This window comes from Mesoplodon mirus (genome assembly GCF_964341445.2).
Source record: "Mesoplodon mirus genome assembly, chromosome: 1".
NCBI classification, from domain to species: domain Eukaryota; kingdom Metazoa; phylum Chordata; class Mammalia; order Artiodactyla; family Ziphiidae; genus Mesoplodon; species Mesoplodon mirus.
In genome coordinates, this window is record NC_138976.1 from 88760360 (window position 1) to 88788353 (window position 27994).

At 37.4% G+C, this 27994-nt stretch overlaps 1 pseudogene across 1 annotated transcript; it reads right to left on the bottom strand.

The window, feature by feature from the left end:
- Nucleotides 1-18: 18 nt before the first annotated feature.
- Nucleotides 19-27994, bottom strand: LOC309801815 (inorganic pyrophosphatase 2, mitochondrial-like; annotated as a pseudogene). Its single transcript has 2 exons — nucleotides 27933-27994; nucleotides 19-1067 (listed from the first exon to the last, which is right to left on the bottom strand). The product of its transcript is annotated as an inorganic pyrophosphatase 2, mitochondrial-like (transcript).

Consider the following 27994-nt stretch of genomic DNA (forward strand, 5'->3'; position numbering starts at 1 on the left):
GTCTTGTAGTTCTTAGAGACTGGAATCCTGATGGCAGAACTTCACGTGTTCTCATCACTTGCCAAGGAAGTGCCATACTTGATCTTCTTCATTACTTCCTTTATTCAGTGAAAATGACACTGATTCAACTAATGATCTAGCTTCCTCTTGAGAGCAATGGAAAGAGCTATCACATACCTGCACATTTGTCCAATTTATAACTCCTCCATCACACTTCTCCATAAGCAATGCTTTGCAACATTCATGAGTAGATTTAATAACTTTAAGAGCAAAAGCCTTGTTCTTGAATTCTCCATTAAAAGCAAACTGGTTTTCCAGTTTTCCCTCTGGTATCTTATAAAATCTAAACCAATTAAATTAAGCGTAGCTTCTAAGTAACCAGGTTTGTACTTCTTAACATCTTCAATATCATGAAACTTGGAGGCTTCAGGATCATTCACATTGATAGCAATTAATTTCCAATCTGTTTCACCCTGATCAATAAGAGCCAGAATTCCAGGGATCTTCACATGAGCAACATCTCCACAAGAAAGAACCTTTGAGCGTATCTCACAAACATCAATAGGATTATTATCTCCACAACAGTCTGTGCTCTTATCTTTTTGATGGGGATCTTCCCAAGTCTGAGGGAGGGCACCATAATTCCATATATAACCCTTGTGAGGAAAGATAATTGCCACATAGGGAAGCTTGCCATCCTTTACATCTTGTTTAATGGGATTCAATGACTCCTCTGTGGCAATCTCCATTTTAGCATTTGTCCACGGAGGTACTTCTACAACCATATTAAACAAATTCTCATATTCATCATTTCGTGCTCTCTTTGTAGGAATGCCATTTTCCTCTTCAGAGGGATATCATGAAAGGGGAAATGTAGTGACCAGCTACATTCTTGAAAAAGAGGTGGTAACCAGGAGTGGGGCTGGCTGTGCTCCTCTGTGTGGTACAGGGCCACGGTGCAACACGGCCGGGACCCTGAGCTCGCTCCCTGTGGCAGGTGGGCGGCAGTGGTGGCAGTGGTGGTGGCAGGGGGGGCGCCAACGTGCCAGGCCCAGCTGGTCTGTTGTCTGTTTGATAATAACTATTCTTACATGTGTGCGGTGAGATCTCATTGTGGTTTTGATTTGTATTTCCCTGATGATTAGTGATGTTAAGCATCTTTTCATGTGCCTGCTGGCCATTTTCTTTGGAAAAATATCAGTTCAGTTCCTCTGCCCATTTTTTAATTGGATTGTTTGTTTTTTTGACATTAAGTTATATGAGTTCTTTGTATACTTTGATGTTAACTCCTTATTGGATACATTGTTTGCAGATTTCTTCTCCCATTCAACTGGTGGCCTTTTCGTTTTGTTGGTAGTTTTCTTTGCTGTATTTTTTAGTTTGATGTAGTCCCATTTGTTTATTTGCTTTTGTTTCCTTTGCTTGTTTGTTTTTTAAGTCAAACCTTACCTTCTCACATATTCCCCTATCTCTATAAGTAGCAACATCCTTCTTTGAGTTTCTGAGGTCAGAAATTTTGCAGTGGGCTTCCCTGGTGGCGCAGTTGTTGGGAGTCCGCCTGCCGATGCAGGGGATGCGGGTTCGTGCCCCGGTCCAGGAGGATCCCACATGCCGTGGAGTGGCTGGGCCCGTGAGCCATGGCCGCTGAGCCTGCGCATCCGGAGCCTGTGCTCCGCAACGGGAGAGGCCACAACAGTGAGAGGCCCGCGTGCCGCAAAAAAAAAAAAATTTTTTTTTTGCAGTTAGCTTTGACTTTTTTCTCACTCTCATACACATAATTGGTCCATCATTAAACCTTTTATAGTATATTCAGATCTGTCTAATGCTCTCTACCTGCTTCCTACTCAGTCATAGTGATTCAAGCTACCGTCATCTCTTGTCTAAATTCTCCTGGTAGCCTCCGAATTGCCTTCCTGCTTCCACGTTTGCCTTACCAGCTGTTCTCCACCTTGAAGCCAGACTGATATTTTAAAAACATACATTATATCATTTTACTTCTCTGCTCAAAACTTCCAGGAGCTTCTCTCTTTAACTCAGAAAAAAGCCCAATGGCCTCTGCATACCTTACATTCGATCTAAGTTTTTTCTACTTCTTTGGCCTCATCTCCAACATTCTTTCCTTTTCTTGTTCTACTCTAGCCGTACTACTGGCCTTCTTGCTGTTCTTTGAACATACTAAACATTTGCCTACCTCAGGGCCTTTGCAGTTATTATTCTCTCAGGCCAGAATGCTCTTTAATCTGATATTTTCTTGGCTTAAATCCTTCAGTTTTTTTCAGGTCTCTTGCTCAGATATCGCCTTATCAGAAAAAGCTTTCCTGACTGCCCTAAGTAAAATTAACCTACCTCTCATGCTCCTTATCCCCCTTTCCTGTTTAATATTTTTCCATAGCACTTGTCACCATCTAACATATTTTTAATGTAATTAACATTGTATTTTACATACAATCTATCTGAATAAATTATATATATTTAGTATAATGTATGTCGACTTATAGCCCCCACTAGACTATAAAGTCCATGGAATCAGGGACTTTGATTTTTTTTATTATGTGTCCTCAGTGTTTGTAACAGTTTTTAAAATATAATTGGTGTTCCATTAATATTCGTGGGGTAAGTAAATAAATAAATTCACCTTATTAGAGAAAGAATTTACTTTGTTCAGATTCTAATAGTACCAGTCAAGTTAAGACATTTCCTGATGCTTTCTTCTCTCTTTGCCTAGTTCCATCCCTGATGGAAACAGAAGCAATTTTGTGTGTGGAGATGGGAGTTGGATGGGTTAAAGAAGGCAAGGGAGGAAATAGAGAAAAAGAAGACCATACCCTTCTCCTCCACTTAAAGTGTCCCAGGTTGAAACTACTACCAGTTGGCAGAGGGAAGAAGTTTTAACTTTAAATCAAGTTGGTGTTTTAGTTAATAAACTGGACTAGACATTATTATTACTGAGCTAGATTATTCTTGGCACTAAAAGTAACTTAAAAGAAGAGTGTCTAAGAAAATTATGGGACCTTTCCTTACCCAACATTTTCTTCAAAGGACAAGAGAAAAAAATGAATCTGCAGATTGGTTATAAAGGACCTACTATAAAGGGAATGAATGAAGTTGTTGTTTGGGTTTTTTTTCGTTTGTTTGCATTCTGTGGAGTTCTGCTTAATCAACATAATGGTTACCCTTCTATTGTGCTCTTTATCACAATGGTTAGTAATCTGTTGTTTACGTGTCTGTCTCCCTTACTAGACTATGAGTATAAGAAGACAGGGCCAGTGTTTTATTAAGCCTGTTTATGCAAGACCCACCATGGTGCCTGAAACATAGCAACCATTTAGTGTTTGTTGAATAGCACCCTCCTCCCCCAGCCTCTCTTCTCACCTCAATTCAAGAGTTACCTGCATACCAAACTACGTTGAGTATCAAAAATGCAATATTTGGTGATATAAAAGAGGCTGATTGCTTAGATATTTAGAGATTATACTGTATTCTAAGGTTTAGATCTGCTTACCACAATGAAAATTTAATATCACTCCATTCTATACTCTTAAGGGAAAACACTTTACTTCTGATGTATCACAGGGTTGCCTTTATTCTTCCTTTCTTGCTCAAGCTCTCAGCCACTTAATCTGTCTCCCCCGGCAGGGTATGAATGTGGCTTTTATGGAATCCAGTGTTTAGAATAAAAGCTGAAAATAATCCTCTTCTCTCCACATCTGGTATTGCTGTGATGCCTTTTAAAGGCAGAGCTTGAACCCTTATTATTTAAAAGTTTGAAAGTCAACATCTCTGTATGCTTGTGGCAAATGCAAAAAAAATTGACGACTTTTTGAAAGACTGTGGAGAGAGCCTGTGTTTTCGTATAAAAACTACAGCATCATTGTCACTATGATCCAGAGGCGAAAAGTTATAAAACATTTTGGCTCAAAGAGATGCGACATGAATTTAATAATTTTCATGTGGATAATCATTTTCCAAACAAACTGTAGCCATGACTTAATCCCTCCTAGAAAGACAGGAGTGTATCTTCAAACAAACTGCCTAAGCTGTTTGTTCACAGTTTGCTTTTTGATTCAGCAAGATGGATTATGAGGGGTAACAACCAGAGCTGTGACAGCTTTGGCTAAATCCCACCTGGCGTTCAGTTCGTTCTTTTCTCCTTTAAAAAGCTCTCCAAGTTCATAATTCTACAAAAGGCTCAATCAAAGTCATTGGAGGAGTGCCTTGGCTTAAGGGTGGTGGTAGTGGCGGGGTTGAGGGGTGGTGTTGGAGGAGGGGTTTAATATGCCAAGTAAAAGATCCATTGTTATTGAAAAATTCTTCATTTGTTTTATTTACATAGTGAAAGCAACCCAAGTATGAATCCAATTTGAAAAATGCAGTACTTTGGCTGACTGTGAAGTGAAGTAAAAACATTTAAGTCCTATCCCACTGCTTTTAGTGAGTCTTTCCTGGTCAGTGACAGCCCAGTGACCCTTCTTGGGGCACAGTGCGGCTGCCTTTTTCCTGACCTCTAGATGTTGTTTCTTCCATGGCACTCATCCACAATCATATTATATATATAATACACATGTGAAACCTCCTCCATCATATTTATTAGCCTATCTCCTTTCTACTATGGTTACTATCACCTTTATTCCCCTCACCCTGGCTAAAAGTGTCAGTAGGGAAGGAAAGAAAAATTTGGTAGTCTTTCATTGCATATGAGAGTTCCTGACAGAGGAGTTGCAAAATACAGGACTAAATGGCTACTAAGTATTTCATTTTTCAGTTGTAGGATGCTGTGTTAGGTATCTCACAGTTCTTTAGTTCCTTGGTTAGAATAGGCAAGTTAGTGTTAATTGTTTATGGTCAGCAGCTGTCCACTTTGGGATATCAACATATTGGTCAGTCTTCATTACTCATGAAGTGGGTAGCAGATCATTGGCCATTAATAATTCAAATGCTGACATTTAAGAATAAATTACTTTGGGTTTCCCTGGTGGCGCAGTGGTTGAGAGTCTGCCTGCTGATGCGGGGGACGTGGGTTCGTGCCCTGGTCCAGGAGGATCCCACATGCCGCAGAGCGGCTGGGCCCATGGGCCACGGCCACTGAGCCTGTGCGTCCGGAGCCTGTGCTCTGCAACCAGAGAGACCATGACAGTGAGAGGCCTGCGTTTCGCAGGGACAAAAAAATAAATAAATAAATAAATAAATAAATAAATAAATGACTTTAAAAATGGGAGCTAGGGGCTTCCCTGGTGGCACAGTGGTTGGGAGTCTGCCTGCTAATTCAGGGGACACGGGTTCGAGCCCTGGTCTGGAAGGATCCCACATGCCGCGGAGCAACTAGGCCCGTGAGCCACAACTACTGAGCCTGCGCGTTTGGAGCCTGTGCTCCGCAACAAGAGAGGCCGCGACAGTGAGAGGCCCGTGCACTGCGATGAAGAGTTGCCCCTGCTTGCCACAACTAGAGAAAGCCCTCGCACAGAAACGAAGACCCAACACAGCAAAAATAAATAAATTAATAAACTCCTACCCCCAACATCATCTTTAAAGAAAAAAAGGGGGAGCTAAATCAAAACCATCCGTATTTACAGTAAAATCAGTTTATCTTTACTTGTATTGAAGCAGCGAAAGAAAGTGTAGAGTTAGCATGAAGAATTGTGACAGTGTCTATGGGAGTACTACATTCCTGGGAGGACAAAAGGTTAGGAAACACAAATCTTTGCTTCAAAGCCCTAGAAAGTAGAAGCAAGAGATGGCAAAATTAGATTGCCTTATACTCTTTGATTCCTTGTCATCATTCCCTGTATGGACAGTAATTTTGTACCTGATGCTACCTTCCTAAAGTCATTTTTGAGACTTGGTTTCTAACGTATAACTACTTAGCATGCATTTGATCCCATGTGCTAACAAGAAAGGAAAACTATAAATCCAGTCTTGCTTTGAGATTGAACTATGGATTTCAATTACTATATCAAACCTTATACCTGAATTGTTGTTAAGTGCCAACATTATTTGCATCTAACTTCCTCTTCCTTTATCTGCATACCTATCATGGAAGTGCTAAGCAGGAATACAGGGGCACAAGGGTTGTCAACCTATGGGAAAAGGAAATAAATTTTAGAAATTTGGTGTTTGGTCCCTGGATCATTCAAGAGTGGCAGTCTGTTAAAATATTGATGTGTGCATATGGTGTCATCTCTTCAGATATCCTAGTAACAACCTATCTTTGAGACTCAGAGCTTGAAGTTTAAGAAAAGCATGAATTGAGAATATGGCATTATATTAGTCTTTTTCTCTCTTTCAGTCTTTGATAGGGGTTGAGGACAATAAACTTGAAGGTTTTTTTGTACTTTGATTAAACAGTTTAATTATTGTATTGTTTTAATATTTTCTGTGGTTTCTGTGTTTTTCACGTTTTGCACCATTATTTCAGGTCTTCTGGACCTGAGATTCAAGTACAAGTTGTTGAAATTATTACATTTTTAACAATATATTGGAATCTGCCATAATCTTATTTATTATTTTATGTTCAGGTATTTGTTGATGTCAGTTAAAAATTATGGCCTTTATATACATTAATTTATTTGCAACATATTTAAATATACATATTGAAAGCATATTTATTTCTAGTATATATAAACACATATTTTTTAGTTTATACATATGTAACACTTATTTTCAGTGTATGTGTAATAGTCACAAATATTTTCCAGTGGCATTTGAAATGAAATTTTAATTTTTCATTGTTTTTCTTTTAAATTGATCGGTATAACTGATGAAGTAATCAGCTTTCATCTTTTTGTGTATGAAATGAATGTTTTCTGCTTTTACCTGGTAATATACTTTTAGGGTAGCTAAGGTTTGGGGATGCAGCAGGGAGTTCCCAGAATGAAAGTGTTAACTCCCTGAAGAAACAGAACTCTGAAGAAATGTAGTGACAATTGTTTGGCACTAATGTAGCACAGGCAGGTTTTAACATGCAAATCCTGTTTTGTTGCTCTTGTTTTCCTGGTACCCAGAGAAAACCCAGATAATCATTGTCACTCTAACCACAACTGCTCAAAATGGGCTCTTATTCAATAAAGAAGATAAAGACACTTTTAAAATTTGTTTTTGAGGGTCTGAGTTCTGTAGAAATACTCAGGCTGAAAACAGGGGGAGGAAAACAAATATTTGTTAAGTGATGTGCCTGTGTCTAACGTTAAACTAAATGATATACGATAAAAAACAAAAATGCTAATATTTCTATAAACAAGGACCTACAGATAAGATAGATAAAGCACATGTAGGAATCAGTTTATAAACATGGCATTGTTTTCTACAGGGTTAACATTGTGCAAAATTTTGGGTCATGGACTCCTTGAAAATCTGTTTATAGAATAATACATAGTTACATAAAATTTGTAGGAATTTTACAGAGGAAGGGGGTCTAAGAACCCCTAGAATAGAAAACAGGACAGTAATTTTAGGTTGTTCTTTCTTCATTATTTATTGAGAGAAATCCTAGATAAGGACATTACTACTCATATATTCTCTTACAGCACCATTTTTCTCATCTTAGATGTTCATGGTTATAAATTAACATTTATTTGTGTGATTATTTGCTTAATGTCTGCGTCCTTAACTTGACTGTAAGCTCCATGCTGGCAGAAATATCCTCAATCACTGTTTCACTTCCTGTGATGAGCACAGTTCCTGGTACATAGTAATCACACAAATATTGGTTGAAAGAATTAACAACTGATTGTGGATTTGACATTAAATATACAAGTTAGAGAAGACAGCTAGAGTTACCTGTGCTGGAATTGTCAGGGTGAGTTTGATGGAGGAGGCAACACCAGTTCAACCCACATTTATTGAGCACTTACCGTGGGTAGGGCCTTGGGCTCTGCATGGGATGGCGGAGATATCTAGAGCTTATTTTTGAAAGGTGGGAAGTTTTGATGGACACAGAGGCAGGGAAGAGGCATCTTGGGTGAGGGGAAATAGCAGGTTTAAAGAGTGGTGTGGAATAAGCACAGTGGATGAGAAAACTAGCATTGCTGGTGGATGTTGGATAATTGTAGAAAACACGGTGTGACAAGTTGTGAACTGTTTTGACCAAGACGTTGCCTTAGGTTGCCTTGGGTCTCCATAAGCAGACCTTGTGATGAGGATTCATGTGCAAGTGATTTCTTAGAGAAGTACTCCCAGGAGAAATGAGTCAGGGCCTGAAGGGAAGGGGAAGAAGCCAAATAAGTGTGTGTGTTTTTTTAGGCAAAGTCCCAGTTTCAGCCTGATCCTGCCAGGGAGTTCTGAAGTGTAAATTACACCTCAGAATATGTCCAAATCCAGGCAAGGGAGCTAGGCTGTCACACTCCCACATTATTTGGGCATCAACTGCTGGTTATCCCAGGGGATGTAAACTCCCAGGCCCTCCCTGTTTTCTTTGCAGGAGCAGGGACAAAGTAGCTCTAGTAGCTCCAGGGCAGTCACTGGAAGAGAGTAGTATGTGCTGATAATTATTAAAAGCAAATCACCCCAAAGCCAAGGAATGGACACACAGAAAGGTCAGAAGGATGGTAAAGCCTCTGGGGAGAGCACCTGCAGTGACTGCTACAGGAGTTCTAGCTTGACTTAGTAAGCAATAGAGATTCATCACAGTGGTTCCCAAATCTGGCTACACGTTAGAAACACCAGAGGAACTTTTAAAGAAAAATTCATGACTTGCTCTGACTCAGATGAATTAAGTCAGAACCTCTTCAGGTAGAACTTTGGCATCAGTGCTTTTTTTAAAAAGCTCCTCCCTTGGAATCAAAGGATTGACTGGATTACAGGCTCCAGGGCAAGGATATGGCAGGATGTAAGTATAAATAGTATTTTTAGGGAGATAAAGAGGCAGAATTTTATAGGCTGTATTCAAGGGAGAAAGAACTGGAGGAGGTAAAGTTTTAACAAAAGGTGATGACATGGACTGTGATGGTGGCAGAGAAAATGGAGATTAAAGGAACAAACTTGAGAGAAATTTTAAGGAAAAATCCAGGAGATTTAATAACTGATTGAATGTAAGAGATGGAGGAGTCAAAGATGGCTTGAAGATTTCCAGGCTGGGAGTCTGGCTTTGAAGCAATGTTCTTTGAAGTACTATGATGCTCAGACTGTGTGGAAAATTATTTTAGCATAACCCTTTGACATTTTCTGGAGAAGGGAAGGTGCTTATTATTAATAAGGAAGATTGTCTTCCTTATTATTCTTTGTTCACAACTTAGACATTCTACTAACTCTTTTAGGCTAAAAGTGATTGTTTAGATCATATGATCCCTAATATAACGAAAGTAAATATATCTTATGTGGCCTGAGAAATTTGTTCCCATGGAACTTGGAGCTTGGGTGTTCAGAAATGGTGTTCATAATTCTGTCATATTCTGCTAGTGTCAATATTCCAGTTGACAGGATTGGCACTGGTTACTTCTGCTATTAATACTGCTAAATATACAAGTTTATAGCCATCTATCTTTCCTTATATCTTAGTCATAAATTGTAACCCTTGATATAACTAGATATATCTTTATATATAACTATGGGCTGGAGTTATATATAACTGTGGGCTCCTTAGACCACGTGATGTTAGACTCACTTCTGGGAAGTATGTGGGCTGGAGATTGAGCTAAACCATGCAGGTAATTATTCAATCAATCATGCCTACATATTAAACCCCCATAAAAACTCTGGACATGGAAGTTTGGGTGAGCCTCCTTAGCTGGGAGTACTCTTAGAGTATTGTCATGTATAGGTGCTGGAAGAGTAATGCATCTCTGAGGATGGTGAAAGCTTTGCATCTGGAACCCTTCCAGATTTTGCCCTATGCACGTTTTCCTTTGGTTGATTCTAACTTGTATCCTTTTGCTATAATAAAACTATAATGATAAGTCTAATGTTTTCCCAAGTCCTATGAGTTGTTCTAGTGAACCATCAAACCTGTGGGTGGTCATGAGAACTCCCCTGAATTTTTAGCTAGCTGGTCTGAAGTAAGGGTGTCCTTTTGGGAACACTGAACTTGTGCCTGGTGTCTGAAATGAGAGCAGTCTTGAGACTGTTCCCTCTGATTTTTCACTTGGTGTTAGAAGTCTTGGGCATACTTGGCAGTCTGGAGGACTATGCCCTTAACCTTGAGTCTGACCAACTTTGGGTGATGGTCAAGCAGAGCATTGCATAGGATTGATATATAGACAGATAGGGAAGTTCTATTTCTGGAAATGTTAAACTAGGGATGTTAAGGAAAGATGTAGTTGTCTTGCTGGTAGTCATGTCGTCTACCATGTGGTGATAGCCTGCATGCAGAATGTAGCTAGGTAGAGTAATAGAATCATGAAATGGAGAAAGAAAGCTCTGATAATGTTGTTTGAGCCCACTGATTTCACTGTGCCAGACACCATATGTGTCTATGACTTCCTGGTTCAGTAAGTCATTAAATTTCCTTTTCAATTAAACTAGTTTGAACTGGCCTCCACCACTGCAGTCTAAGAGTTTGCCAAACACTTGTTCTTGGGACCCAGTGCTTTTCCTAGAGGATCACAAACCTCCACATGTATTGCTGAATGAAATTTTGATCAAGAATTTCCTTATTTTCATGAAACCCTGATAATCACTTAGAACTTCATTTCAAATGTACTCTAAACTTATTTTTTATTAAGGAAGAAACATTATCCTTGTTAAAACATTTCATTAATGAGTGACCAAGTTTATCCTCTTGAATTACATTATCTAACTGTATTTTTTGGTATGGAAATTGAGAATAAGGGGGAAATGTAGAGTCAAAAAGATTCTGGAAATACTTAAAAAAATTTCTTTGTTGAGCATATAACTAATAAAAGGAAATAACTAATAAAAATTTGATGTTTGGGTGCACAAACTTGGGTTTGGGAGCAAATTCTTTTGGATTAAAATTATATGATGTGTAAATTTCCATCTACGGAAATTAGCCTGTCTACAAATCTGTATAGAATTTATTCAAGGACAGATTATATATACATATACACATTTAAAATAATTATTGAATTTTTCCTATTAGAAAGCAATAAATACTTATTTTAGAAAAGGGAAAAAACGTTCATTCAAGATATGTCTTTAGCACCTGTAATATATGAGACATTCTCAAAAGATTGCAATGAACAAGACAAATGTATTTTTGCTCTCATGCAGATTAAATTTTGTGGTATAAAAGAAAATAGAATTATCCATAATCCTACTCTCTGAAAGAACAAGATTAATATTTTAGTGTATTTCCAACATACGTGCTTGAGTGGGGTGTGTATGTATGTGTGTAGTGCAATTGAAATAATATTCTGCATACAGTTTTGGATTCTGCTTTTGCCTTTAGCTTTTTATTTTTAATCTTACCTTTAGCTAGTTAACATTCTTCAAAAACATTAGTTTTAATGGCTATTAATATTGTAAGTCATATTTATTTACCTTTAAAGAAATCTTTTTTTTTAAATTACCACAGTGTGATGAGTAGTTTTGTCCACATACATTTGTCTAAACCATGCCTATTTCATTAAGATACATTCTTGAAATGAAATGAGTGGCTAAAAAGACAAGAATATTTTAAAGTTTCAGTTTCATAAATCTGAATTTTTCCCTAGAAAGGGTGTATTATGTTAGATTCCTGCCAAAGAAGAGTTAGAAAATGCTTATCTCATTTCACTTTTGCGATAATTAAATATTGATGTACATTTCTTGCTAGCATTGTTTTACACTTGTGTTTTTGTTAAAGGATGCTATTCTGCAGTATAAGTTCTAACTAGTTATTTCAGGCATATGGGAAATCAGTTATTTTCTTCTTTTTTAGTAAATTTATTTATTTTATTTATTAATTTTTGGCTGTGTTGGGTCTTCATTGCTGTGCACAGGCTTTCTCTAACGGCGAGTGTGGGCTACTCTTTGTTGTGATGTGTGGGCTTCTCATTGTGGTGGCTTTTCTTGTTGGAGAGCACGGGCTCTAGGCGTGCGGGCTTCAGTAGTTGTGGCACACGAGCTCAGTAGTTGTGGCTCGTGGGCTCTAGAGCGCAGGATCAGTAGTTGTGCCACTCAGGCTTAGCTGCTCTGCAGCATGTGGGATCTTCCCAGACCAGGGCTCGAACCTGTGTCCCCTGCATTGGCAGGCGGATTCTTAACCACTGCACCTCCAGGGAAGCCCCTAATATTTTCTTTTGCAGTGCCCATTCTCCAGCAGTGGTCTTAGTATTGGAGCAACAATCAAACTCACAAAACACAATAGGCTTCACCCAGCTTTAAGTCAATTTAGCATTAGGAAAAGATACAGATGGACAAGAGAACAGCATGCACAACAACAACATAGAAGAGAGTTTATGATTTTCAGGCACAGATTCCAATGTTCCAGTTACTTCACACTTGAGATATGCATGGTGTTAAGAAATGGGGCTATGTGGTAGACCATCTCAACTTTTATATAGCTTATCAAGTAACCTCTCTAGGGATACAGGAGTAGAGTCCATTCTCCAGGGCTGCTGCATCTTATCAATATAGATTCCTCACTCTAATTTCAACAACGAGGTACGAGTGCTTGGTTTGTACAAATTCTTAGCTAGAGATTATTATTTATTTTGCAATCATTGTAGATCTACTCCTCACAATTCCTTGAGCTAGCAGTAGCCATCCATGAGGATAGAGGAAAGGAGCCAGCTGTTAACTCTTCCCTTTGATCCTGTATCTAGAATTTTTATTAAACATTCTTTGTAATTCTAAGACTTTTAGAGTTTATTATCTTGCATGTGTGTGTGTGTGTGTGTGTTGCAGGCAAATAGTTATTTCATGTACAGTTTATGAAAAAGGGTGTATATGTTAAGGCTATGGTCTCTGAAAGCAGTCTGCCTGGAGCAAATCCCAACTTCTGCCTTTACTTAAGTTACTTGAATTCCCCTTGCTTTACCTGTAAAATGAAGATAATTATAGCATTTACGTCATAGAATTCCTTTATGGATTAAGTGAGATAATGTATGTAAGGCAGTTAATTCCTGGTACCTAATAACTGTATTAGATACTATTTTACATTCTTGCTCAGTAGTTGTAGCTCTTATTTCTACTTAATGTCTCAATGCCAGGTTAGTTTCCATAACAATTTAAAATAGTGATCTTTGATAATAAGCATACTTGCTCCTAATTCTTGTAGAGAACTCTTTAGTGCTCATTGTTAAATAAGTTCATTGTTAAGTTTAAAACATTTTTATTATTGTTCCTTTTAACGATGTAAGGTAAATATATTTGTTAGATTGTTTTTGGCTGCAAGTAAAAGAAACATCAACATACTGATTAAACTATGTCACCATAAACACAAAACACTGCTTTCCTATCAATACTGTTCACCCCATACTTAGATAGGTTTCCCTCATGGTCTAATGATGGATTCCAGTAATAACACCATACATATTCACATTGAGCAAATGAGAGAAGTCAACTTCTTGTGATTCTCTTAAGAAATTTACTTTCCTAGTAAATTTAAGTTTAGTTATCTCTGAACTAATCATTGACTAGCAGGAAGAGATTGGCCTAAATTAATCAGGATCTAAATTATTCAAGAAAGTTAGATGGTTACTTCCATGTCTTGACTGTTGTAAACAGTGCTGCAGTGAACATTGGAAACAATCTAAATGTCCATCGATAGGTGAATGGGTGAAGAAGATGTGGTACATATATACAATGGAATATTACTTAGTCATTAAAAAGAATGAAATAATGCCATTTGCAGCAACATGGATGGATTTGGAGATTATCATACTAAGTGAAGTAAGTCGGACAGAGAAGGACAAATATCATATGATATTGCTTATATGCAGAATCTAAAAAAATGATACAAATGAACTTATTTACAAAACAGAAAGAGACTCACAGACTTAGAGAATGAACTTAACGGTTGCTAGGGGGAAAGGGTGTGGGGAGGAATAGATTGGGAGTTTGAGATTGACATGCATACACTGCTATATTTAAAATAGATAACCGACAAGGACCTACTGTATAGCACAGGGAACTCTGCTCAATATTCTATAATAACCTAAATGCAAAAAGAATTTGAAAAAGGATAGATACCTGTATATGTAAAAAACAAAACAAAACAAAACATAGCTGCTTTTGGTGATTGAGAATTGTGCCATGACAGCAGCTACTCTTGTTATGAATGTTAATATTAACCAGTAAAAAAATTATAAGTAAAACTGGGAATGGGACCTCAGTGATGAGAAGAATATAAATGCCTTAGTCTTCACCTAGCTTCATAAGCCTTAGGTACACATAAATGAGGATCTTTTCCTTCTTTAAACAAATATTTACTCAGCACTGCTATGTACTAGGCACTAGACTAGGCATTGAGGATAAAAAGAATAAGACTGGTTATTTTCCTGCCGTCACATAACTTGAAATTTCTCTGGAAAGACAGATGATTACACAAATAGAGTGTGATACGGCTCTAAATTTTTTGGGGACACCAGGGAATGTTTCTCAGAGGAAATGCCTTGTGAACTTATGTCTGAAAGATAAATAAGACTTGACTGGTAAAGTCCGAGGGGAGAGGGAGAAGGAACCAGGGCAGGGGAATAAGATGTATCAAGATCCAAAAGTAAGAGACAGCCCGGAGCCTTAAAGGCACTGGAAAGAGTTTGGTGCGACAGTAGGACAGAGTTGTGTGGGGAGGGGCTGGAGGTGAAGAGTCTTGGAAGCCTTGTTAAATTCTGACTTTGTCTGAAGAATCCTGGGAAAATTTACAACAGGTTTGAGCTGGGGAATGGCACAAATTGGGGAATTGGCATTTACAGAAGATTGTGGGGATTAAGAATGGATCCAAATTGGAGGCATTTTTAGTGGTCTAGGTGAGTGATAGTGATGGCATGTGTTAAGGATGGTGGCAGTCATGTTGGAGAGATGAACAGAATTGAAACATAATTCTTTTATTTACCGTTAACCTGGTGCTTGATTAAGCAGTGAGAGAGAAGTCACAGATGGCCCCCATGTTTCTGACTTGGGTAACGGTGCTATCATTCAGCGACATAGAAACACTAGAGTACACAGCATTGAGAAGATGATGGATTTAATTTCTGCCATGTTGAGTTCAATGTTCTTAGATGCCTCTAAGCAGAGCTTTCCAGTCAGAAGTTGGCTATGGGGCTCCGGTTGTATATCTATATACATATATATATATTAAGCAGCTTTATTGATACATAATTCATTTAAGATATAATCCGCCCATTTTGTGTGCATTTTCTTTATCCATTCATCCACCTGTGGACACTTAGGTTGTTTCCCTATCTTGGCTGTTCTAAATAATGCTTCAGTGAACATGGTGGTGTAAGTATCTTTTTGAGTTAGTGTTGTCATTTTCTTCAGATGAGTGCCCAGAAGTGGGATTGCTGGATCATATGGTAGTTTTATTTTAAATTTTTTGAGGAACCTTCATACTGTTTTCCATACTGACTGCACTAATTTACATTCCTATCAACAGTGCACAAGGCTCCCCTTTTCTCCACATCTTTGCCAACACTTATTATATCTTGCTGTTTTTTAAAATTGAGGTATAGTTGACATATAATATTCTATTCATTTCAGGTATACAGCAGAGTGATTCAAAATTTTTATAGATTATACTCCATTTAAAGTTATTATAAAATATTGGCTATATTTCCTGTGCTGTACAATATATCCTTGTAGCTTATTTATTTTATACACAGTATTGTTTGTACCCCTTAACCCCTACCCCTATCTTGCCCCTCCCCACCTCTCTCTCCCCACTGGTAACCACTAGTTTGTTCTCTATATCTGTGAGTCTGTTTCTTTTTTGTTTTATTCACTAGTTTGTTGGATATTTTAGATTCCACATATAAATGATATATACAATATTTGTCTTTCTCTTTCTGATGTATTTCACTAATCATAATACCACCCAGGTCCATCCATGTTGTTGCAAATGGCAAAATTTCATTCTTTTATTTTTTTATGACCAACTAGTATTCCATTGCATGTATATATCATGTTTCTTTATACATTTATCTGTTGGTGAACACTTAGGTTGCTTTCATATCTTGGCTATTATAAATAATGCTGCTCTGAACATTGGGGTGTATGTGCCCTTTTGAATTAGTGTTTTTTGTTTTGTTTGGATATATACCCAGGAGTGGAATTGCTGGATCACTTGGTAGCTCCAGTTTTAGTTTTTTGAGGAATCGCCATACTGTTCTCCACAGTGGCTGCAACAATTTACATTTCCACCAACAGCGTGCAAGGGCTCCCTTTTCTCCACCCCCTTGCCAACATTTGTTATTTGTATGTGGTATTTTGAGTCACAGTCATTGTGACAGGTGTGAGGTGATATGTCATTTGCATTTCTCTGATAATTAGTGATGTTGAGCATCTTTTCATGTGCCTGTTGGCCATCCGTATGTCTTCTTTAGAAAAATGTCTGTTGAAGTCTTCTGCCTATTTTTCAATCATGTTGTTTGGTTTTTTCATATTGAGTTGTATGAGCTGTTTATATATGTTGGATATTAATCACTTTTGGTCATATCATTTGGAAATATTGAATATTTTCTCCCATTCATGAGGTTGCCTTTTCTTTTTGGCAATGGTTTCCTTTGTTGTGCAAGAGCTTTTACATTTAATTAGGCCCCATTTTAAAATTTATGGTTTTTAAAACAATTTATTTTATTGGAGTATAGTTAATTTACAATGTTCTGTTAATTTCTGCTGTACAACAAAGTGATTCAGTTATACACACACACGTGCACACACACACACACACACATCCTTTTTCACATTCTTTTCCATTACGGTTTATCACAGGATATTGAATATAGTTCCCTGTACTATACAGTAGGACCTTGTTGTTTATCCATTCTCTATAGAATAGTTTGCATCTGCTAATCCCAAACTCCCAATCCATCCCTCCCTCATCTCCCTCCCCCTTGGAGACCACTCACTTGTTTGTGAGTCTGTTTCTGTTTCACAGATAAGTTCATTTGTGTCACATTTTAGATTCCATATATAAGTGATATCATATGGTATTATGCTTTTGTTTTCTTTGCCTTAGGACATAGATCCAAAAAACATTGTTATGATTTATATCAAAGTGTGTTCTATGTTTTCTTCCAGGATTTTTATGGTTTTCAGTCTTACATTTAGGTCTTTAATCCATTTTAAGTTTATTTTTGTATAATGTGTGAGAAATGTTCTAATTTCATTCTTTTCCATGTAGCTGTCCAGTTTTCCCAGTGCCGCTTATTGAAGAGACTGTCTTTTCTCCATTGTATATCCTTACTTCTTTTCTTGTAGATTGACTGTAAGTGCGCTGGTTTATTTCTTGGCTCTCTATTCTGTCCCATTGCTCTGTGAGTTTGTTTCTGTGCCAGTACCATGCTGTTTTGATTACTGTAGCTTTGCAATATAGTCTGAAGTCAGGGAGTGTGATACCTTCAGCTCTGTACTTCATCCTCAAGATAGTTTTGGCTATTTGGGGTCTTCCATACAAAATTTCAAATTATTTGTTGTAGTTCTGTGAAAAATGCCATTGGTATTATGATAGAGGTTATATTGAATCTGTAGGTTGCCTTGGGTCATTTTAACAGTATTAATTCTTTTATCCATGAATGTGGTATGTCTTTCCATTTGTTTGTGTCTTCTTCAATTTCTTTCATTACTTTCTTTTAGTTTTCATAGTACAGGTGTTTCACTTCCTTAGTTAGATTTATTCTTAGGTATTTTATTCTTTTTGACGTGATCGTAAATGGGCCCAGGGGTCCCAGACCTGGTGTCGGACTGTTGGTGAGTGGGGCTGCTTTCATGACACAGCTGGCTGCAGGTTCTGGCTTGTACTGAAGCTTGTGCTGGCCTGCTGGTGAGTGGGGCTGAATCCCAGTATGGCTGGCTAAGGGACACAAAGTATCTCAGAGCTGGTGTTGGCCTTCAGGTGGGTGGGATCAGGGCCAGGTTGTCCTGAGGCTGGTGCCTCCCTACTGGTGGGTGAGGCTGTTCCTGAGGCTAGAGTCACCTTACTGGTGAGCAGGGCTGAGGACCAGGGTGTCTTAGGATTGGTGTCTGACCACTGGTGGGTGGAGCTGGGTCCTGAGATCTATGGATGCAGGACCCTGAGTGTCCTGGGTCTAATGTCTGCACAGTGGTGTGTGAGGCCACGTCCTGAGCCCTCTGGTGGACAGGGCTGTGTCCAGGTGTGGCTGTGGGCTCAGGATGTTTTAAGGGACCCTACCTGCTGGGGGTGGGGCTATGTTCCTGCCTGGCTAGTTGCTTGGCCTGCTGCACTCCAGTTCTGGTGTGTACAGACTGATGGGCTGGGGCGGGGCTCAGTCCTGAGGCTAATATGCTCAAGGGAGGATTCCAAAATGGCACTTGCCAGCACCAGTGTCCACATGGTAGAAGGAGCTCACTAAAAATATCTGCTGCCAGTATCTGTGTCCCCAGGGTGAGTGCCAGTTACCTCCTGCGTCTTCATGAGACTCTCCAAGATCAGCTGGTTGGGTGGTTCTGAACCAGGTCCCTTTCAATTTACTGCTTCTGCCCTGGATCCTGGAGTATGCGCGATATTGTGTGTGCCCTTTAAGAGTGGAGTCTATTTCCCACAGCTTTCTGGGTCTTCTGAAAGTAAGCCCCACTGTCCTTCAAAGTCAAATGTTCTGGGGGCTCGTGTTCCTGATGCAGGACCCCCGGGCTGGGGAGCCCAATGTGGAGCTCAGACCCCTTGCTCCTTTGGGAGAACCTCTGCAGTTGTAATTATTCTCCCATTTGTGGGTTGCCCACCTGGGAGCATGGGTGACTCCACCCCTTCTACCTGTCTTGTTGTGGTTCCTTCTTTATATCTTTAGTTGTAGAAGAACTTTTCTGGTAGATTCCAGTCTTTCTCATCAATAGTTACTCTGTAAATAGTTGTAATTTTGGTGTCCCTGTGAGAGAAGAGCTCAGGGTTTTCCTACTCTACTATCTCCTTTCACACCCACCAACCACTAATTTAATATCTATCTTTTTATATTTGCCTGTTCTAGACCTTTCATATAAATGGAATCATACAATGTGTAGGCCTTTGTGACTGGCTTTTTTTACTTAGCATGTTTTGAATGGTTTGCTATTTTTAAAAATTAGATTTTGTATCTTTTTAATGTTAATTTCATAAGATTAATTGGTTCACTTGGCATCTTAAAATATTTGTGTATAATTTCTACAAGGGGATCACTGATTGCTTAGACATTTCAAATAATTTACAGTAAAATCATCTGGTTTTGCAGTAATTTTCTTTTTTCTTGTTTGTTTATTTATTTATTTATTGTCTTAGTAGTCATTCATTTTATGCACATCAGTGTATACATGTCAGCCCCGATCTCCCAATTCATCACACCACAACCCCCACCCACCGCTGCTTTCCACCCTTGGTGTCCATACGTTTTTTCTCTACTGCTGTGTCTCAGTTTCTGCTCTGAAAACCGGTTCATCTATACCATTTTCTAGGTTCCACATATATGCGTTAATATACGATACTTGTTTTTGTCTTTCTGACTTACTTCACTCTGTATGACAGTCTCTAGATGCATCCACGTCTCTACAAATGACCCAATTTCATTCCTTTTTATGGCTGAGTAATAGTGCATTGTATATATGTACCATACCTTCTTTATCCATTTGTCTGTCGATGGGCATTTATGTTGTTTCCGTGACCTGGCTATTGTAAATAGTGCTGCAGTGAACATTGTGGTGCATGTGTCTTTTTGAAGTATGATTTGCTTTGGGTATATGCCCAGTAGTGGGATTGCTGGGTCATATGGTAATTCTATTTTAAGTTCTGTAAGGAACCTCCATACTGTTCTCCACAGCGGCTGTATCAACTTACATTCCCACCAACAGTGCAAGAGGGTTCCCTTTTCTCCACACCCTCTCCAGCATTTGCTGTTTGTAGATTTTCTGATGATGTCCCTTCTAACTGGTGTGAGGTGATAGCTCATTGTAGTTTTGATTTTCATTTCTCTAATAATTAGTGATGTTGAGCAGCTTTTCATGTGCTTCTTGGCCATCTGTATGTCTTCTTTGGAGAAATGTCTATTTAAGTCTTCTGCCCATTTTTGGATTGGGTTGTTTATTTTTTAATATTGAGCGGCATGAGCTGTTTATATACTTTGGAGATTAATCCTTTGTCCATTAATTTTTTTGAGAATATTTTTCCCATTCTGAGGGTTGTCTTTTCGTCTTGTTTATGGTTTCCTTTGCTGTGCAAAAGCTTTTACGTTTCATTAGGTCCCATTTGTTTATTTTTGTTTTTATTTCCATTACTGTAGGAGGTGGATTAAAAAAGATCTTGCTGTGATTTATGTCAAAGAGTGTTCTTCCTATGTTTCCTATAAGAGTTTTATAGTGTCCAGATCTTCCATGTGTATACTTTGCCAAGTTTGACCCAGTGATAATATCTTGCAAAACTATAGTACAGTACCACAACCAGGATATTGACATTGATACACTCAATATACAGATCATTTTCATCACCACGAGAATCTCTCAGGTTGCCCTTTTATATACATACCCACTTCCATCTTGCTCAGCACTGTTAACTCTTAGCAACTACTGTAATTTCTGTAATTTTGTCATTTCAAGTCTGTTATATAAATGGAGTCATATAATATGTAACCTTTTGGGATTGACTTTTTTTTTTCACTCATCTTAATTCTATGGAGATTCATCCAAAATGTTGTATCAGTAGTTTGATCCTTTTTATTGCTGAGTAGTATTCCATGGTAAATAAATCACAGATTGCTTATCTGTTCACCTTTTGAAAGACATTTGGGTTGTTTCCAGTTTTGAGCTATAAAGCTGCTGTGAACATTTGTGTATAGGTTTTTGGGTGAACATAATCTTCATTTCTCTGGGATAAATCCCCAGGAATGCAATTGCTAGGTTGTATGGTAGTTGCATGTTATTTCTTTTTCAGAGTGTTTGTACCATTTTACGTTTCCACCAGCAATGCATTAGTCCACCTCCTCTGCATCCTTGTCAGCATTTGATGTTGTCACTATTTTCTCTGATGGTGTATAGTGATATCTCATTGTGATTTCAATTTTTATTTTTTGAGTGACTAATAATGTTGAGCATCTTTTCATATGCTTATTAGCCATCTGTATATCTCTTTTGTGAAAAGTTTCTTCATGTCTTTTGCCCATGTTCTAATTGGATTATTTAATTTTTTATTGTTGAGTTTTCTGAGTTCTTTATATATTTTAGATATTACTTCTGTGTTACATATGTAGTTTGTAGATATTTTCATCCTATCTGTACCTTGTCTTTTTATCTTCTCAATAGGTTCTTTTGCAGAGCAAAAGTTTTTTAATTTTAATGGAAGTTCAACTTATTTTTTTTCTGTTATGGATCATGCCCTTCATGTCAAATGTGTGAACTCTTTGCCTATCTTTAGATTCCAAAGACTCTCCTATTTTTATTCCTAAAAGTTTTATATATATATTTAAATATTTTATATACTTATTTATCTATCTATCTATCTAGCTATTATTTATTTATTTATTTTGGTTGCACTGGGTCTTAGTTGTGGCATGTGAGCTTCTTTTTTTTTTATAAATTTATTTATTTATTTTTATTTTTGGCTGCATTGGGTCTTTGTTGCTGTGCATGGGCTTTCTCTAGTTGTGGTAAGCAGGGACTACTCTTCATTGTGGCCTGCGGCCTTCTCATTGCGGTGGCTTCTCTTGTGGAGCATGGGCTCTAGGCATGTGAGCTTCAGTTGTTGTGGCTCGTGGGCTCTATAGCACAGGCTCAGTAGTTGTGGTGCATGGGCTTAGTTCCCGGACCAGGGCTTGAACCCGTGTCCCCTGCCTGCATTGGCAGGCAGATTCTTAACTACTGCGCCACCAGGTAAGTCCCAACATGTGGGCTTCTTAGTGGTGGCATGCAGCCTTCATAGTTGCAGCATGTGGATTCTTAGTTGTGGCATGCATGTGGGATCTAGTTCCCTGACCAGGGATCAAACCGAGGCCCCCTGCATTGGGAGCACAGAGTCTTACCCACTGGACCACCAGGGAAGTCCCTATAGTTGTATATTTTACATTTTAAGTCTGTGATCCATTTTGAGTAAGTTTTATATAAGATATGAGACTTATGTTAAGGTTCTGCTTTTTTGGTTTGTATGTTTTGTTTATGTTTTTTTACTCATGAATGTCCACTTGTTCCAGCACCATTTGTTGTTGAAAGGCTGTTTTTACTCCACTGAATTGTTCTTATACTTTGTCAAAATCAATTGGACATATTTGTGTGAATTTATTTCTGGGTTCTCTATTCTGCATCATTGATCTACGTGTTTCTTCCTCCATCAATGCCACACACAGTCTTGAATGTTGTATATGGTTATATATATATATATACACACACATACACACACACATATATGTATATACATACACACGTATGTATACATACATATATACAGTTGATCTTTGAACAACACAAGTTTTAATTGCACTGGTCCACTTGTACATGGATTTTTTCAATAAATATGTACTACAATACTACATGATCTGCAGATCTGAGAATGAAGAACCAAAGATACAGAGGGCTAACTGCAAATTATATGCAGACTTTCAACTGTATGGGGATCGACACCTTTAACCCCCACATTGTTTAAGGGTTAATTGTAAAAGTGTGTAACAAAATTTGCAATCAGGTAGACTGATCCCTACCACTTTTTTCTTCTTTTTCAAAATTATTTTAGCTATTCTAGTTCTTTTACCTTTGCATATATATTTTAGAATAATATTGTCTATAAGAAATCTTGCTGGGATTTTGATAGGAATTGTGTTACGCTAGTGCATCAAGTCAGAGAGAAATAACATCTTTACTACAGTGAGCTTCCAGTCCATGAACATGTTATGTCTTTTCATTTCTTCAGATATTCTTTGAATTCTCTCATCAGTGTTTTCAGCCTGCAAGTCCTGTATTTATTCTTGAGAAACTGTAAGTAGAATTCTGCTTTTAATTTTGGGATCCACATACTAACTGCTCTTATGTAAAAATACCAAAAAATGTTTATTTTGAATCCTGTGACCTTGCTGAGCTCATTTATTCATTCTAGGAGTTTTCTTTTGGTTCATTGGGATTTTCTGTGTACACAATCACATCATCTGCAAATATAGATAATTTCTTTCTTTCTTTCTGATCTCTCTTCACTGTTTTTGCTTCCTGCACTGGTTGGAGTTTCCTTTACTATGTTGAGTAAGAGTGAGGTATGTGGATATCCTTTGCTCCTGATCTTAGTCTTTCACCATAAGTGTTATGTTAGTAGTTTTTGGTAGATGCTCTTTATCAAGTTAAGGAAGTTCCCTCATTTGTCTGTTTTTCTGAGAGTTTTTTTTGAAAACATGAATGGATGTGAATTTTGTCAAATGTTTTTCTGCATTGACTAATCTGATACTGTGATTTTTATTAGCCTGTTATAGATTTTAAAAATATTGAGCCAGGCTTTCATTCTTGGAATAATTCCTACTTAGTCATGAAGTACAATTCTTTTTTTTTTTCTTAACTGCTGAATTCTATTTGTTAATATTTTGTTAAGGATTTTTGCTCCTATACTCATGAGGGGTATTGGTCTGTAGTCTTCCTTTTTGTGTGCTTGGTCTGTGTGGTTTTGTATCAGAGTAATACTAGCTTCATAAAGTGAACTGAGAAGTGCTCTCTCCTCTGCTGTTTTCTGTAAAAGCTTGTGTAGAATTGGTATTAATTCTTCTTTACATGTTTTATTGAGTTCTCCAGAGCAATCATCTGGGCCTGGAGATTTCTTTTATGGAAATTTAAAAATTATAATTCAAGTTCCTTATTAGTTATAGGGTTATTCATCTAATATTTCATATTGAATAAGTTGTAATAATTTGTGATTTTTGAGGAACTGGTCCATTCATCTAAATTGTCATATTTATGTGTGTAGAGTTATTTATAGTATTTCCTTATTATCTGTTTGATATCTATAGGATATGTACTTATGTCCTCTGTTTCGTTAATGATATTAAAATTTGTGTCATCTTTCTTTCTTTTCTTTATCATGTTATTGATCTTTTCAAAGGACCAGCTCTTTGTTTCACTGATCTTCTCTATTTTTTTTTCTGTTTTCTATTTCACTGATTTTTTGCTCTTATTTTTATTGTTTTCTTCCTATGGTTGCTTTGGTTTCTTTTGCTCTTCTTTTTCTAGGTTCTTGGGTTGGGAACTTAGATAATTGATTTGGACTTTTTCTCTTTTCTGATGTGTGCATTTAGTACTATCATTTTCCCTCACAGCAATGCTTTAATTTTCTCTCATAAATTTTTAGACATTTTTATTTTCTTTCATTCAGTTTATTTTTTATCATTCCCTTTGAGACTTCCTTTTAATCCACAGTTTATTCAGAAGTGTGTTATTTAGATTCTAAGTGTTTGGAGATTTTCCTGTCATCTTTTATTGATTTCTAGTTTGATTCTGTTGTGATCAGAGAACACACTGTGTATGACTTCAATTATCTTAAATTTGTTGCAGTTTATTTTATGGTCCTGGACATAGTTTATCTTGGTATATTTTCTGTGGGTACTTGAAAAGAATGGATATTCTGCTCTGGTTGGGTGGAATGTTCTATAAATGTTGATCAGGTCCTATTGGTTGATGGTGTTGGTGAGTTCTTTTGTATCCTTGCTGCTTTTCTGTCTAGTTGTTCTATCAATTATTGAGAGAGGATTGTTGAAGTCTTCAACTATAATTGTATATTCTTCTATTTCTTTTTCAGTTCTAACAATTTTTGCTTTACATGTATTGCAGCTCTGTTGTTCGGTATATACACATTTAAGATTGCTAATCTTGGTGGATTGATCCTTATATCATATAATGTTCCTCCCTGTTTCTGGTAATTTCCTTTGCTCTGAAGTTTATTTTATCTGATATTAATGTAGCCACCTCTGTTTTCTTTAGTTTAATATTTGCCTGTTACATCTTTTTCCATCGTTTCACTTTCAACCTGCCTACATTGTTATATTTGAAGTGAATTTCTTGTAGATAGCATATAGTTGGGTCTTGTTTCTTAATCTACCATCCTAGTCTCTGTCTTTTAATTAATGTATTTAGGTTATTCACATTAATATAATTTTAATATATTAGGACTTAAGTCTGCTATTTTACTTTTTTTCTATTGTTCTTTCTTTTTTCCCCCTCCTTTTTCTTTTTCCTGTCTTCCTGTAGGTTACTTAAAATATTTTGAGAATTTAATTTTGATTTATTTATGGTGTTTTTGTTTTGTTTTTTGGTGCTGTGAACATGATATTTATAGTGGTTTTGAGTATATCTTTTTACATAGCTTTTGAATGGTTGTTCTAGCTATTACATTACCTAGACATAATTATCATTCTAGTGATGTGGTTATTCAACCGATTTTCATGAAGTGTAGAAACCTTATGTCCCTTTACCTCCTTTTGCCCTTCACCTTTTATAATAAAGTTGGCCTAAATATTTCTGAGACATACATTTAAAACCACATCAGATAGTGTTACAATTTTGTTTCAACCATCAAACATACTTTAGGAGACTCAAGAGGAGAAGGAGAGTCAATTCTATTTATCAATATTTTTACTTACTGTCTATTTTCAAGAAGACACTCCTGATGTTTCATGATTTCTACTTTAATCATTTGATTTCATTTAGATAATGTCTTTTAGCCATTTTTAAAGGGTGTATCTGTTGGCAACAAATTCTTTTAGTTTTCTTTCCTTTGAGAATATATTGATTTTCCCTTCATTCCTGAAAGATATTTTCACTGAATATAGAATTCTGATTTCAAAACTCTGTTATTTTGATTCTTGAAAACATGTGCCACTTCCTTGTGGTCTCCATGATTTCTGATAAGAAAACCACTGTCATTTGAATTGTTGCCCTCCTATAGCTGTATCATTTCCCAGCTGCTTTGAAGATTTTTGTTTTGTCTTTAGTTTTCAGAAGTTTAACTATGTTTTGTCTTGGTATGGATTTCTTTCGGCATTCTCTGGCTTTCAGATTCTTCAGCTCCAAATTTGGGATATATGAGGCAATAGGAGAACCAAGGAAGCTCACTCACCATCAGGTCTTTCCTTCAATCCTGAGGTCCCTAGCTGGTCTGTCTTGTTTTCTCTTCTCTTTCCGAGTGCTTTTATATTTGTTTTGTATAAAACGTATCCTGGATATTTTACTTGTACCTATTAGCCGGAGAAATAGGGAAAAGTACGTCTACTCCACATTCCCTGAAGTGGAAGTCTACTGGCTTTATTTCAATAATTATTTTCTTTTTAAAAATTTCTTCTTGATATATAATATCTAATCTAGTATCTGTTAATACAGTATATGTAAAGATAGATTTTCTTATTGTTGACTTGGGAGTTAACTGACTCATATTTAACTACATGGTGGCTAGATATACTTAGTTCTGGTGTAAATTCTAGTGTCTAGATGGTAGGCATTTACCAAATTGGTTCTAACTAAATCATGATAGTATCACCTCTTAGCCCCAAGTCTGATTCTCTGGCAATCTGAGTTAATAAAGTATATATTAGTCTTCTAAATGAAACTTTTTTTTTTTTTTTTTTTTTTTTTTGCGGTACATGGGCCTCTCACTGTTGTGGCCTCTCCCGTTGCAGAGCACAGGCTCCGGACGCGCAGGCTCAGCGGCCATGGCTCACGGGCCCAGCCGCTCTGCGGCATGTGGGATCTTCCCAGACCGGGGCACGAACCCGTGTCCCCTGCATCGGCAGGCGGACTCTCAACCACTGAGCCACCAGGGAAGCCCCTAAATGAAACTTTTAAAAGTAGTAGTACTAGAAGTAGTTCTTCTAGTCTCTTCTCCCTTCCAGATAAAACTAGGTGGGTCACACCACCTAGATATAATGTGTGACTTCTGATCCTCACGTACTCTTTGCCTTCTCTGTCTTCATATTTTTTGGGTGTTGCAGGATATAAAAAGACGTTGGGGAGTCCGAGGAGGGAAAGTGGAAACAGTATTATGGTTTTATCATATCTCTTTTCACTCAGTTGAGATGTAGTTAATCATTTTTTTCTGGTTGGATATAAGCATGCCTCTCCAAGCCAGAGGGTCAGAGAGTGCGTGAGAAAGAAAATTCTTCACCCTTTAGGTGGGTCATCCTTGTTTTCAGAGCGATGCATGGATCAGTCATTGCCTGCTTTGCTCATTTAAGCTCCATTGGTTTAATAGTTAAAGGAAATTCCCTCCAAATTTAGGCAATAGTCAGTTTTTAGTGTTGCTGTTTTTAATCTTTTTTTCTGGGTCCTTTTAGATATTTTTGGAGAAGGGAGCAGCAGCCAGCTAGATGCCATTTAAAACTAAAATCTCCCAGACTAAGTCTTAAGGGAAATTTAAAAGTACAATAAGTCTAAGTGAAAGCAAGTTTTAAAAAATTGAATTGAACAATTAAGTTGCTAAAATAATCTCTTCATTTAAAAATCAATGACATACAAAAATAATTTTATTGTTTGAATTTTTAAACCGTTTCAAATCTTTGAATCAACCTCCTCTTGGTATTTGAATACATGCCATGTGCTGATCTGTAACTGAGCCAGTTTTCACATTTGGGCCTAAATTTAATACTTAATTCTGATAGAGAACATGCAGGTCTTTATAAGCAGCAAACCATTTGTAGACTTTTACTTTAACACTTTCCTAAAACTTAGATTTATTAGTAGTGATTTACATAGATAGATTTCTCAAAGATACTTGCTATTAATTAGCTGCACTATTCTGTCAGTTTAGCAAGGGGGTCCCTTGAGTAGGCTAGAGGTACCAGTTAGATATTGCTACATTTAAAAAAAATTCAAATTTAGAATCTTAGAACGGCAACCAGAAGCTTAGAATAGCTGTCTGTAACTCAGCTGGTGTTTCCTGCTGATTTGAACTGGGCCTGGTGAGGCTCACTCACATGTCTACGGTCAGCTGTGAATTGGCTGTTTGACTTTGCTCATCTTGGCCCTGCTCGCTCAT